This window comes from Drosophila melanogaster (assembly GCF_000001215.4).
Source record: "Drosophila melanogaster chromosome X; Y rDNA sequence".
NCBI lineage: Eukaryota > Metazoa > Arthropoda > Insecta > Diptera > Drosophilidae > Drosophila > Drosophila melanogaster.
In genome coordinates, this window is record NW_007931121.1 from 62,795 (window position 1) to 76,973 (window position 14,179).

At 33.5% G+C, this 14,179-nt stretch overlaps 5 non-coding genes and 1 further gene across 6 annotated transcripts; all 6 read left to right on the plus strand.

The window, feature by feature from the left end:
- Nucleotides 1-4,012: 4,012 nt before the first annotated feature.
- On the plus strand, nucleotides 4,013-12,130 carry pre-rRNA:CR45847 (ribosomal RNA primary transcript:CR45847). The gene has a single exon (NR_133558.1). The product of NR_133558.1 is annotated as a pre-ribosomal RNA (primary transcript).
- On the plus strand, nucleotides 4,874-6,868 carry 18SrRNA:CR45841 (18S ribosomal RNA:CR45841). Its single transcript, NR_133559.1, has one exon. It is a non-coding gene; the product is annotated as an 18S ribosomal RNA (ribosomal RNA).
- mir-10404-2 (mir-10404-2 stem loop) lies at nucleotides 7,496-7,564 on the plus strand. The gene has a single exon (NR_156799.1). It is a non-coding gene; the product is annotated as a mir-10404-2 precursor RNA (primary transcript).
- 5.8SrRNA:CR45842 (5.8S ribosomal RNA:CR45842) lies at nucleotides 7,595-7,717 on the plus strand (the record flags this gene model as incomplete). The annotated part of the gene is made up of 1 exon (NR_133560.1): nucleotides 7,595-7,717. It is a non-coding gene; the product is annotated as a 5.8S ribosomal RNA (ribosomal RNA).
- 2SrRNA:CR45843 (2S ribosomal RNA:CR45843) lies at nucleotides 7,746-7,775 on the plus strand. The gene has a single exon (NR_133561.1). It is a non-coding gene; the product is annotated as a 2S ribosomal RNA (ribosomal RNA).
- 28SrRNA:CR45844 (28S ribosomal RNA:CR45844) lies at nucleotides 8,161-12,130 on the plus strand. Its single transcript, NR_133562.1, has one exon. It is a non-coding gene; the product is annotated as a 28S ribosomal RNA (ribosomal RNA).
- Nucleotides 12,131-14,179: the final 2,049 nt, after the last annotated feature.

The following is a 14,179-nucleotide window of genomic DNA, read 5'->3' on the forward strand; positions in this document are numbered from 1 at the left end:
TCGAGCGAACAGTGGTATGACGCTACGTCCGTTGGATTATGCCTGAACGCCTCTAAGGTCGTATCCGTGCTGGACTGCAATGATAAATAAGGGGCAATTTGCATTGTATGGCTTCTAAACCATTTAAAGTTTATAATTTACTTTATAAACGACAATGGATGTGATGCCAATGTAATTTGTAACATAGTAAATTGGGAGGATCTTCGATCACCTGATGCCGCGCTAGTTACATATAAAAGCATTATTTAATACAATGACAAAGCCTAGAATCAATTGTAAACGACTTTTGTAACAGGCAAGGTGTTGTAAGTGGTTGAGCAGCTGCCATACTGCGATCCACTGAAGCTTATCCTTTGCTTGATGATTCGATATAAAATAAATGGTTGCCAAACAGCTCGTCATCAATTTAGTGACGCAGGCATATGATATTGTGTCCCTATCATATAATTTTAATATAAAGAATTTAAAGAATTTTATCAAGAGTAGCCAAACACCTCGTCATCAATTTAGTGACGCATATGATATTGTCCCTATCATATAATTAATATAAAGAATTTAAAGAATTTTATCAAGAGTAGCCAAACACCTCGTCATCAATTTAGTGACGCATATGATATTGTCCCTATCATATAATTAATATAAAGAATTTAAAGAATTTTATCAAGAGTAGCCAAACACCTCGTCATCAATTTAGTGACGCATATGATATTGTCCCTATCATATAATTAATATAAAGAATTTTATCAAGAGTAGCCAAAGACCTCGTCATCAATTTAGTGACGCGTATGATATTGTCCCTATCATATAATTAATATATAAAGAATTTAAAGAATTTTATCAAGAGTAGCCAAACACCTCGTCATTAACTACTATAATAGGTAGGCAGTGGTTGCCGACCTCTCATATTGTTCAAAACGTATGTATTCATATGATTTTGGCAATTATATGAGTAAATTAAATCATATACATATGAAAAAGGCAGTGGTTGCCGACCTCTCATATTGTTCAAAACGTATGTGTTCATATGATTTTGGCAATTATATGAGTAAATTAAATCATATACATATGAAAATTAATATTTATTATATGTATAAGTGAAAAATATTGAAATATTCCCATATTCTCTAAGTATTATAGAGAATATAATTAATATATAAAGAATTTTATCAAGAGTAGCCAAACACCTCGTCATTAACTACTAAAATAGGTAGGCAGTGGTTGCCGACCTCTCATATTGTTCAAAACGTATGTATTCATATGATTTTGGCAATTATATGAGTAAATTAAATCATATACATATGAAAAAGGCAGTGGTTGCCGACCTCTCATATTGTTCAAAACGTATGTGTTCATATGATTTTGGCAATTATATGAGTAAATTAAATCATATACATATGAAAATTAATATTTATTATATGTATAAGTGAAAAATATTGAAATATTCCCATATTCTCTAAGTATTATAGAGAATATAATTAATATATAAAGAATTTTATCAAGAGTAGCCAAACACCTCGTCATTAACTACTATAATAGGTAGGCAGTGGTTGCCGACCTCTCATATTGTTCAAAACGTATGTATTCATATGATTTTGGCAATTATATGAGTAAATTAAATCATATATATATGAAAAAGGCAGTGGTTGCCGACCTCTCATATTGTTCAAAACGTATGTGTTCATATGATTTTGGCAATTATATGAGTAAATTAAATCATATACATATGAAAATTAATATTTATTATATGTATAAGTGAAAAATATTGAAATATTCCCATATTCTCTAAGTATTATAGAGAATATAATTAATATATAAAGAATTTAAAGAATTTTATCAAGAGTAGCCAAACACCTCGTCATTAACTACTATAATAGGTAGGCAGTGGTTGCCGACCTCTCATATTGTTCAAAACGTATGTATCATATGATTTTGGCAATTATATGAGTAAATTAAATCATATACATATGAAAAAGGCAGTGGTTGCCGACCTCTCATATTGTTCAAAACGTATGTGTTCATATGATTTTGGCAATTATATGAGTAAATTAAATCATATACATATGAAAAAGGCAGTGGTTGCCGACCTCTCATATTGTTAAAAACGTATGTGTTCATATGATTTTGGCAATTATATGAGTAAATTAAATCATATACATATGAAAATTAATATTTATTATGTGTATAAGTGAAAAATGTTGAAATATTCCCATATTCTCTAAGTATTATAGAGAAAAGCCATTTTAGTGAATGGATATAGTAGTGTAAGCTAGCTGTTCTACGACAGAGGGTTCAAAAACTACTATAGGTAGGCAGTGGTTGCCGACCTCTCATATTGTTCAAAACGTATGTGTTCATATGATTTTGGCAATTATATGAGTAAATTAAATCATATACATATGAAAATTAATATTTATTATGTGTATAAGTGAAAAATGTTGAAATATTCCCATATTCTCTAAGTATTATAGAGAAAAGCCATTTTAGTGAATGGATATAGTACTGTAAGCTAGCTGTTCTACGACAGAGGGTTCAAAAACTACTATAGGTAGGCAGTGGTTGCCGACCTCTCATATTGTTCAAAACGTATGTGTTCATATGATTTTGGCAATTATATGAGTAAATTAAATCATATACATATGAAAATTAATATTTATTATGTGTATAAGTGAAAAATGTTGAAATATTCCCATATTCTCTAAGTATTATAGAGAAAAGCCATTTTAGTGAATGGATATAGTAGTGTAAGCTAGCTGTTCTACGACAGAGGGTTCAAAAACTACTATAGGTAGGCAGTGGTTGCCGACCTCTCATATTGTTCAAAACGTATGTGTTCATATGATTTTGGCAATTATATGAGTAAATTAAATCATATACATATGAAAATTAATATTTATTATGTGTATAAGTGAAAAATGTTGAAATATTCCCATATTCTCTAAGTATTATAGAGAAAAGCCATTTTAGTGAATGGATATAGTACTGTAAGCTAGCTGTTCTACGACAGAGGGTTCAAAAACTACTATAGGTAGGCAGTGGTTGCCGACCTCTCATATTGTTCAAAACGTATGTGTTCATATGATTTTGGCAATTATATGAGTAAATTAAATCATATACATATGAAAATAAATATTTATTATATGTATATGGAAAAATGTTGAAATATTCCCATATTCTCTAAGTATTATAGAGAAAAGCCATTTTAGTGAATGGATATAGTAGTGTAAGCTAGCTGTTTTACGACAGAGGGTTCAAAAACTACTATAGGTAGGCAGTGGTTGCCGACCTCTCATATTGTTCAAAACGTATGTGTTCATATGATTTTGGCAATTATATGAGTAAATTAAATCATATACATATGAAAATAAATATTTATTATATGTATATGGAAAAATGTTGAAATATTCCCATATTCTCTAAGTATTATAGAGAAAAGCCATTTTAGTGAATGGATATAGTAGTGTAAGCTAGCTGTTTTACGACAGAGGGTTCAAAAACTACTATAGGTAGGCAGTGGTTGCCGACCTCTCATATTGTTCAAAACGTATGTGTTCATATGATTTTGGCAATTATATGAGTAAATTAAATCATATACATATGAAAATAAATATTTATTATATGTATATGGAAAAATGTTGAAATATTCCCATATTCTCTAAGTATTATAGAGAAAAGCCATTTTAGTGAATGGATATAGTAGTGTAAGCTAGCTGTTTTACGACAGAGGGTTCAAAAACTACTATAGGTAGGCAGTGGTTGCCGACCTCTCATATTGTTCAAAACGTATGTGTTCATATGATTTTGGCAATTATATGAGTAAATTAAATCATATACATATGAAAATGAATATTTATTATATGTATATAGGGGAAAAAATAATCATATAATATATATGAATAATGGAAAATGAAGTGTTCATATATTCTCGTAATATATAAGAGAATAGCCCGTATGTTGGGTGGTAAATGGAATTGAAAATACCCGCTTTGAGGACAGCGGGTTCAAAAACTACTATAGGTAGGCAGTGGTTGCCGACCTCGCATTGTTCGAAATATATATTTCGTATAATGATTATATTGGTTACTTATAATAAAGTATATTATTATCCGTACAAATTTGTTTCTCAGTTCTTTTTGAACACGGGACTTGGCTCCGCGGATAATAGGAATATACGCTATTTTAGATAATATCGTTGAAACAAAAGTCAAGTTTCTATTATACATAGAATAACAAATCGTTTCCATATATTATCGTTAATTTTTGGTGGCAGGCAAATATTAGTTTATTACCTGCCTGTAAAGTTGGATTATTATATCGTTACGGTATAATACAAAATGGATTCATATTATTATATGAAAGAAATATAAAATTTATATATAAATTTGGAAGAATTATCATGTGCGCTCGGTTTTATGTTATATATTACCAGAGAGTTATATGAAAAGAGATAAATTTTAAATTTATCATCAAGATGCAAATGATTTAACTTATATTTGGTTAAACAAAAATTGTACAAGTGTGGATACAAAATTTATGTATGTTGGAAATAAAATGATATTTTAGAATGAAATATATGTATATATAAAGACAAAATTATAGAAAATATATTACAATAATTGTATGATCTTCTTGTTATATTGGTAAAACAAGTAGAATTTAAAAATGGAAATACGAATTACGAGTGCTATATAAAAATGGCCGTATTCGAATGGATTTATTTTTATAAATATATTTAAAATTTTTACCCAAAGGCAAAATATTGAATTACATTCAATAATATAAAAAAATGGAATTATATATAAAGTGGAAAATCTATAATATTTATATTGCTTATTTCAATTCAAAAAATATGAATGAAATATGAAAAGAAAACATTATTCTGGTTGATCCTGCCAGTAGTTATATGCTTGTCTCAAAGATTAAGCCATGCATGTCTAAGTACACACGAATTAAAAGTGAAACCGCAAAAGGCTCATTATATCAGTTATGGTTCCTTAGATCGTTAACAGTTACTTGGATAACTGTGGTAATTCTAGAGCTAATACATGCAATTAAAACATGAACCTTATGGGACATGTGCTTTTATTAGGCTAAAACCAAGCGATCGCAAGATCGTTATATTGGTTGAACTCTAGATAACATGCAGATCGTATGGTCTTGTACCGACGACAGATCTTTCAAATGTCTGCCCTATCAACTTTTGATGGTAGTATCTAGGACTACCATGGTTGCAACGGGTAACGGGGAATCAGGGTTCGATTCCGGAGAGGGAGCCTGAGAAACGGCTACCACATCTAAGGAAGGCAGCAGGCGCGTAAATTACCCACTCCCAGCTGGGGGAGGTAGTGACGAAAAATAACAATACAGGACTCATATCCGAGGCCCTGTAATTGGAATGAGTACACTTTAAATCCTTTAACAAGGACCAATTGGAGGGCAAGTCTGGTGCCAGCAGCCGCGGTAATTCCAGCTCCAATAGCGTATATTAAAGTTGTTGCGGTTAAAACGTTCGTAGTTGAACTTGTGCTTCATACGGGTAGTACAACTTACAATTGTGGTTAGTACTATACCTTTATGTATGTAAGCGTATTACCGGTGGAGTTCTTATATGTGATTAAATACTTGTATTTTTTCATATGTTCCTCCTATTTAAAAACCTGCATTAGTGCTCTTAAACGAGTGTTATTGTGGGCCGGTACTATTACTTTGAACAAATTAGAGTGCTTAAAGCAGGCTTCAAATGCCTGAATATTCTGTGCATGGGATAATGAAATAAGACCTCTGTTCTGCTTTCATTGGTTTTCAGATCAAGAGGTAATGATTAATAGAAGCAGTTTGGGGGCATTAGTATTACGACGCGAGAGGTGAAATTCTTGGACCGTCGTAAGACTAACTTAAGCGAAAGCATTTGCCAAAGATGTTTTCATTAATCAAGAACGAAAGTTAGAGGTTCGAAGGCGATCAGATACCGCCCTAGTTCTAACCATAAACGATGCCAGCTAGCAATTGGGTGTAGCTACTTTTATGGCTCTCTCAGTCGCTTCCCGGGAAACCAAAGCTTTTGGGCTCCGGGGGAAGTATGGTTGCAAAGCTGAAACTTAAAGGAATTGACGGAAGGGCACCACCAGGAGTGGAGCCTGCGGCTTAATTTGACTCAACACGGGAAAACTTACCAGGTCCGAACATAAGTGTGTAAGACAGATTGATAGCTCTTTCTCGAATCTATGGGTGGTGGTGCATGGCCGTTCTTAGTTCGTGGAGTGATTTGTCTGGTTAATTCCGATAACGAACGAGACTCAAATATATTAAATAGATATCTTCAGGATTATGGTGCTGAAGCTTATGTAGCCTTCATTCATGTTGGCAGTAAAATGCTTATTGTGTTTGAATGTGTTTATGTAAGTGGAGCCGTACCTGTTGGTTTGTCCCATTATAAGGACACTAGCTTCTTAAATGGACAAATTGCGTCTAGCAATAATGAGATTGAGCAATAACAGGTCTGTGATGCCCTTAGATGTCCTGGGCTGCACGCGCGCTACAATGAAAGTATCAACGTGTATTTCCTAGACCGAGAGGTCCGGGTAAACCGCTGAACCACTTTCATGCTTGGGATTGTGAACTGAAACTGTTCACATGAACTTGGAATTCCCAGTAAGTGTGAGTCATTAACTCGCATTGATTACGTCCCTGCCCTTTGTACACACCGCCCGTCGCTACTACCGATTGAATTATTTAGTGAGGTCTCCGGACGTGATCACTGTGACGCCTTGCGTGTTACGGTTGTTTCGCAAAAGTTGACCGAACTTGATTATTTAGAGGAAGTAAAAGTCGTAACAAGGTTTCCGTAGGTGAACCTGCGGAAGGATCATTATTGTATAATATCCTTACCGTTAATAAACATTTGTAATTATACAAATAAAAACAATTTACCAAAATAAAAATATAACAAAATGATTCCATGGAATCAAAAGTTAAAATCAAAATAAAACGAAGATGGGTTTTATTTATATAGTTAGTGTGGGGCTTGGCAACCTCATAAAAAGATTTTAACATTTCTAATGTATGTTGTGCGTATTTGTGGCGAGTACTTACAACAACGGCGTTTCCTATAAAAATAATGTTTCGAACATGAAAATCGAAGAAACAAAATTCGAAAGTGGAAGTCGAATCAAAATAAAATAATTTCGAATGTGTGGTAATCATCGAAATAAGTGTTAATATAATTGGTAGATATTAACTAATTTTTAAAATTTGTGTGTATTTATTACTATACACGCGTTGCGAATATGTATTGTTCATCTTAGTTATGGGCATACGTTGGCTAATGCAACAACCTGAAATAAACAATGTTGTACCTGGCATCCATCAGGTTAATGTTTTATATAAATTGCAGTATGTGTCACCCAAAATAGCAAACCCCATAACCAACCAGATTATTATGATACATAATGCTTATATGAAACTAAGACATTTCGCAACATTTATTTTAGGTATATAAATACATTTATTGAAGGAATTGATATATGCCAGTAAAATGGTGTATTTTTAATTTCTTTCAATAAAAACATAATTGACATTATATAAAAATGAATTATAAAACTCTAAGCGGTGGATCACTCGGCTCATGGGTCGATGAAGAACGCAGCAAACTGTGCGTCATCGTGTGAACTGCAGGACACATGAACATCGACATTTTGAACGCATATCGCAGTCCATGCTGTTATGTACTTTAATTAATTTTATAGTGCTGCTTGGACTACATATGGTTGAGGGTTGTAAGACTATGCTAATTAAGTTGCTTATAAATTTTTATAAGCATATGGTATATTATTGGATAAATATAATAATTTTTATTCATAATATTAAAAAATAAATGAAAAACATTATCTCACATTTGAATGTGAAAAACGAAGAGAAATATTTTCTTTTTCAATCAAATAATACTGAGAAATGTCTAGCATAAAAAATTGAAATATTTTTCATCTAGAATTGTCTCTTATTAATGATTCGGAAATAGAAAAATCTTGGTTATGTTATTATTCTTCGTTGGTTCGTTAAAAATGGATAAATAAAAACTTTGCATACAAGAATTAATAAAAATGTTATAACGAATTTAATTAAATGTTTTATCATTATATATAAAGAATTTATGGCAAGATAAAGTTATATACAACCTCAACTCATATGGGACTACCCCCTGAATTTAAGCATATTAATTAGGGGAGGAAAAGAAACTAACAAGGATTTTCTTAGTAGCGGCGAGCGAAAAGAAAACAGTTCAGCACTAAGTCACTTTGTCTATATGGCAAATGTGAGATGCAGTGTATGGAGCGTCAATATTCTAGTATGAGAAATTAACGATTTAAGTCCTTCTTAAATGAGGCCATTTACCCATAGAGGGTGCCAGGCCCGTATAACGTTAATGATTACTAGATGATGTTTCCAAAGAGTCGTGTTGCTTGATAGTGCAGCACTAAGTGGGTGGTAAACTCCATCTAAAACTAAATATAACCATGAGACCGATAGTAAACAAGTACCGTGAGGGAAAGTTGAAAAGAACTCTGAATAGAGAGTTAAACAGTACGTGAAACTGCTTAGAGGTTAAGCCCGATGAACCTGAATATCCGTTATGGAAAATTCATCATTAAAATTGTAATATTTAAATAATATTATGAGAATAGTGTGCATTTTTTCCATATAAGGACATTGTAATCTATTAGCATATACCAAATTTATCATAAAATATAACTTATAGTTTATTCCAATTAAATTGCTTGCATTTTAACACAGAATAAATGTTATTAATTTGATAAAGTGCTGATAGATTTATATGATTACAGTGCGTTAATTTTTCGGAATTATATAATGGCATAATTATCATTGATTTTTGTGTTTATTATATGCACTTGTATGATTAACAATGCGAAAGATTCAGGATACCTTCGGGACCCGTCTTGAAACACGGACCAAGGAGTCTAACATATGTGCAAGTTATTGGGATATAAACCTAATAGCGTAATTAACTTGACTAATAATGGGATTAGTTTTTTAGCTATTTATAGCTAATTAACACAATCCCGGGGCGTTCTATATAGTTATGTATAATGTATATTTATATTATTTATGCCTCTAACTGGAACGTACCTTGAGCATATATGCTGTGACCCGAAAGATGGTGAACTATACTTGATCAGGTTGAAGTCAGGGGAAACCCTGATGGAAGACCGAAACAGTTCTGACGTGCAAATCGATTGTCAGAATTGAGTATAGGGGCGAAAGACCAATCGAACCATCTAGTAGCTGGTTCCTTCCGAAGTTTCCCTCAGGATAGCTGGTGCATTTTAATATTATATAAAATAATCTTATCTGGTAAAGCGAATGATTAGAGGCCTTAGGGTCGAAACGATCTTAACCTATTCTCAAACTTTAAATGGGTAAGAACCTTAACTTTCTTGATATGAAGTTCAAGGTTATGATATAATGTGCCCAGTGGGCCACTTTTGGTAAGCAGAACTGGCGCTGTGGGATGAACCAAACGTAATGTTACGGTGCCCAAATTAACAACTCATGCAGATACCATGAAAGGCGTTGGTTGCTTAAAACAGCAGGACGGTGATCATGGAAGTCGAAATCCGCTAAGGAGTGTGTAACAACTCACCTGCCGAAGCAACTAGCCCTTAAAATGGATGGCGCTTAAGTTGTATACCTATACATTACCGCTAAAGTAGATGATTTATATTACTTGTGATATAAATTTTGAAACTTTAGTGAGTAGGAAGGTACAATGGTATGCGTAGAAGTGTTTGGCGTAAGCCTGCATGGAGCTGCCATTGGTACAGATCTTGGTGGTAGTAGCAAATAATCGAATGAGACCTTGGAGGACTGAAGTGGAGAAGGGTTTCGTGTGAACAGTGGTTGATCACGAGTTAGTCGGTCCTAAGTTCAAGGCGAAAGCCGAAAATTTTCAAGTAAAACAAAAATGCCTAACTATATAAACAAAGCGAATTATAATACACTTGAATAATTTTGAACGAAAGGGAATACGGTTCCAATTCCGTAACCTGTTGAGTATCCGTTTGTTATTAAATATGGGCCTCGTGCTCATCCTGGCAACAGGAACGACCATAAAGAAGCCGTCGAGAGATATCGGAAGAGTTTTCTTTTCTGTTTTATAGCCGTACTACCATGGAAGTCTTTCGCAGAGAGATATGGTAGATGGGCTAGAAGAGCATGACATATACTGTTGTGTCGATATTTTCTCCTCGGACCTTGAAAATTTATGGTGGGGACACGCAAACTTCTCAACAGGCCGTACCAATATCCGCAGCTGGTCTCCAAGGTGAAGAGTCTCTAGTCGATAGAATAATGTAGGTAAGGGAAGTCGGCAAATTAGATCCGTAACTTCGGGATAAGGATTGGCTCTGAAGATTGAGATAGTCGGGCTTGATTGGGAAACAATAACATGGTTTATGTGCTCGTTCTGGGTAAATAGAGTTTCTAGCATTTATGTTAGTTACTTGTTCCCCGGATAGTTTAGTTACGTAGCCAATTGTGGAACTTTCTTGCTAAAATTTTTAAGAATACTATTTGGGTTAAACCAATTAGTTCTTATTAATTATAACGATTATCAATTAACAATCAATTCAGAACTGGCACGGACTTGGGGAATCCGACTGTCTAATTAAAACAAAGCATTGTGATGGCCCTAGCGGGTGTTGACACAATGTGATTTCTGCCCAGTGCTCTGAATGTCAAAGTGAAGAAATTCAAGTAAGCGCGGGTCAACGGCGGGAGTAACTATGACTCTCTTAAGGTAGCCAAATGCCTCGTCATCTAATTAGTGACGCGCATGAATGGATTAACGAGATTCCTACTTGTCCCTATCTACTATCTAGCGAAACCACAGCCAAGGGAACGGGCTTGGAATAATTAGCGGGGAAAGAAGACCCTTTTGAGCTTGACTCTAATCTGGCAGTGTAAGGAGACATAAGAGGTGTAGAATAAGTGGGAGATATTAGACCTCGGTTTGGTATCGTCAATGAAATACCACTACTCTTATTGTTTCCTTACTTACTTGATTAAATGGAACGTGTATCATTTCCTAGCCATTATACGGATATATTTATTATATCTTATGGTATTGGGTTTTGATGCAAGCTTCTTGATCAAAGTATCACGAGTTTGTTATATAATCGCAAACAAATTCTTTAATAAAACGATGCATTTATGTATTTTTGATTTGAAAATTTGGTATAACTCCAATTACTCAGGTATGATCCAATTCAAGGACATTGCCAGGTAGGGAGTTTGACTGGGGCGGTACATCTCTCAAATAATAACGGAGGTGTCCCAAGGCCAGCTCAGTGCGGACAGAAACCACACATAGAGCAAAAGGGCAAATGCTGACTTGATCTCGGTGTTCAGTACACACAGGGACAGCAAAAGCTCGGCCTATCGATCCTTTTGGTTTAAAGAGTTTTTAACAAGAGGTGTCAGAAAAGTTACCATAGGGATAACTGGCTTGTGGCGGCCAAGCGTTCATAGCGACGTCGCTTTTTGATCCTTCGATGTCGGCTCTTCCTATCATTGTGAAGCAAAATTCACCAAGCGTTGGATTGTTCACCCATGCAAGGGAACGTGAGCTGGGTTTAGACCGTCGTGAGACAGGTTAGTTTTACCCTACTAATGACAAAACGTTGTTGCGACAGCATTCCTGCGTAGTACGAGAGGAACCGCAGGTACGGACCAATGGCACAATACTTGTTCGAGCGAACAGTGGTATGACGCTACGTCCGTTGGATTATGCCTGAACGCCTCTAAGGTCGTATCCGTGCTGGACTGCAATGATAAATAAGGGGCAATTTGCATTGTATGGCTTCTAAACCATTTAAAGTTTATAATTTACTTTATAAACGACAATGGATGTGATGCCAATGTAATTTGTAACATAGTAAATTGGGAGGATCTTCGATCACCTGATGCCGCGCTAGTTACATATAAAAGCATTATTTAATACAATGACAAAGCCTAGAATCAATTGTAAACGACTTTTGTAACAGGCAAGGTGTTGTAAGTGGTTGAGCAGCTGCCATACTGCGATCCACTGAAGCTTATCCTTTGCTTGATGATTCGATATAAAATAAATGGTTGCCAAACAGCTCGTCATCAATTTAGTGACGCAGGCATATGATATTGTGTCCCTATCATATAATTAATATAAATAATTTAAAGAATTTTATCAAGAGTAGCCAAACACCTCGTCATCAATTTAGTGACGCAGGCATATGATATTGTGTCCCTATCATATAATTTTAATATAAAGAATTTAAAGAATTTTATCAAGAGTAGCCAAACACCTCGTCATCAATTTAGTGACGCATATGATATTGTCCCTATCATATAATTAATATAAAGAATTTAAAGAATTTTATCAAGAGTAGCCAAACACCTCGTCATCAATTTAGTGACGCATATGATATTGTCCCTATCATATAATTAATATAAAGAATTTTATCAAGAGTAGCCAAAGACCTCGTCATCAATTTAGTGACGCGTATGATATTGTCCCTATCATATAATTAATATATAAAGAATTTAAAGAATTTTATCAAGAGTAGCCAAACACCTCGTCATTAACTACTATAATAGGTAGGCAGTGGTTGCCGACCTCTCATATTGTTCAAAACGTATGTATTCATATGATTTTGGCAATTATATGAGTAAATTAAATCATATACATATGAAAAAGGCAGTGGTTGCCGACCTCTCATATTGTTCAAAACGTATGTGTTCATATGATTTTGGCAATTATATGAGTAAATTAAATCATATACATATGAAAATTAATATTTATTATATGTATAAGTGAAAAATATTGAAATATTCCCATATTCTCTAAGTATTATAGAGAATATAATTAATATATAAAGAATTTTATCAAGAGTAGCCAAACACCTCGTCATTAACTACTATAATAGGTAGGCAGTGGTTGCCGACCTCTCATATTGTTCAAAACGTATGTATTCATATGATTTTGGCAATTATATGAGTAAATTAAATCATATACATATGAAAAAGGCAGTGGTTGCCGACCTCTCATATTGTTCAAAACGTATGTGTTCATATGATTTTGGCAATTATATGAGTAAATTAAATCATATACATATGAAAATTAATATTTATTATGTGTATAAGTGAAAAATGTTGAAATATTCCCATATTCTCTAAGTATTATAGAGAAAAGCCATTTTAGTGAATGGATATAGTAGTGTAAGCTAGCTGTTCTACGACAGAGGGTTCAAAAACTACTATAGGTAGGCAGTGGTTGCCGACCTCTCATATTGTTCAAAACGTATGTGTTCATATGATTTTGGCAATTATATGAGTAAATTAAATCATATACATATGAAAATTAATATTTATTATGTGTATAAGTGAATAATGTTGAAATATTCCCATATTCTCTAAGTATTATAGAGAAAAGCCATTTTAGTGAATGGATATAGTAGTGTAAGCTAGCTGTTCTACGACAGAGGGTTCAAAAACTACTATAGGTAGGCAGTGGTTGCCGACCTCTCATATTGTTCAAAACGTATGTGTTCATATGATTTTGGCAATTATATGAGTAAATTAAATCATATACATATGAAAATTAATATTTATTATGTGTATAAGTGAAAAATGTTGAAATATTCCCATATTCTCTAAGTATTATAGAGAAAAGCCATTTTAGTGAATGGATATAGTAGTGTAAGCTAGCTGTTCTACGACAGAGGGTTCAAAAACTACTATAGGTAGGCAGTGGTTGCCGACCTCTCATATTGTTCAAAACGTATGTGTTCATATGATTTTGGCAATTATATGAGTAAATTAAATCATATACATATGAAAATTAATATTTATTATGTGTATAAGTGAAAAATGTTGAAATATTCCCATATTCTCTAAGTATTATAGAGAAAAGCCATTTTAGTGAATGGATATAGTAGTGTAAGCTAGCTGTTCTACGACAGAGGGTTCAAAAACTACTATAGGTAGGCAGTGGTTGCCGACCTCTCATATTGTTCAAAACGTATGTGTTCATATGATTTTGGCAATTATATGAGTAAATTAAATCATATACATATGAAAATGAATATTTATTATATGTATATAGGGGAAAAAATAATCATATAATATATAT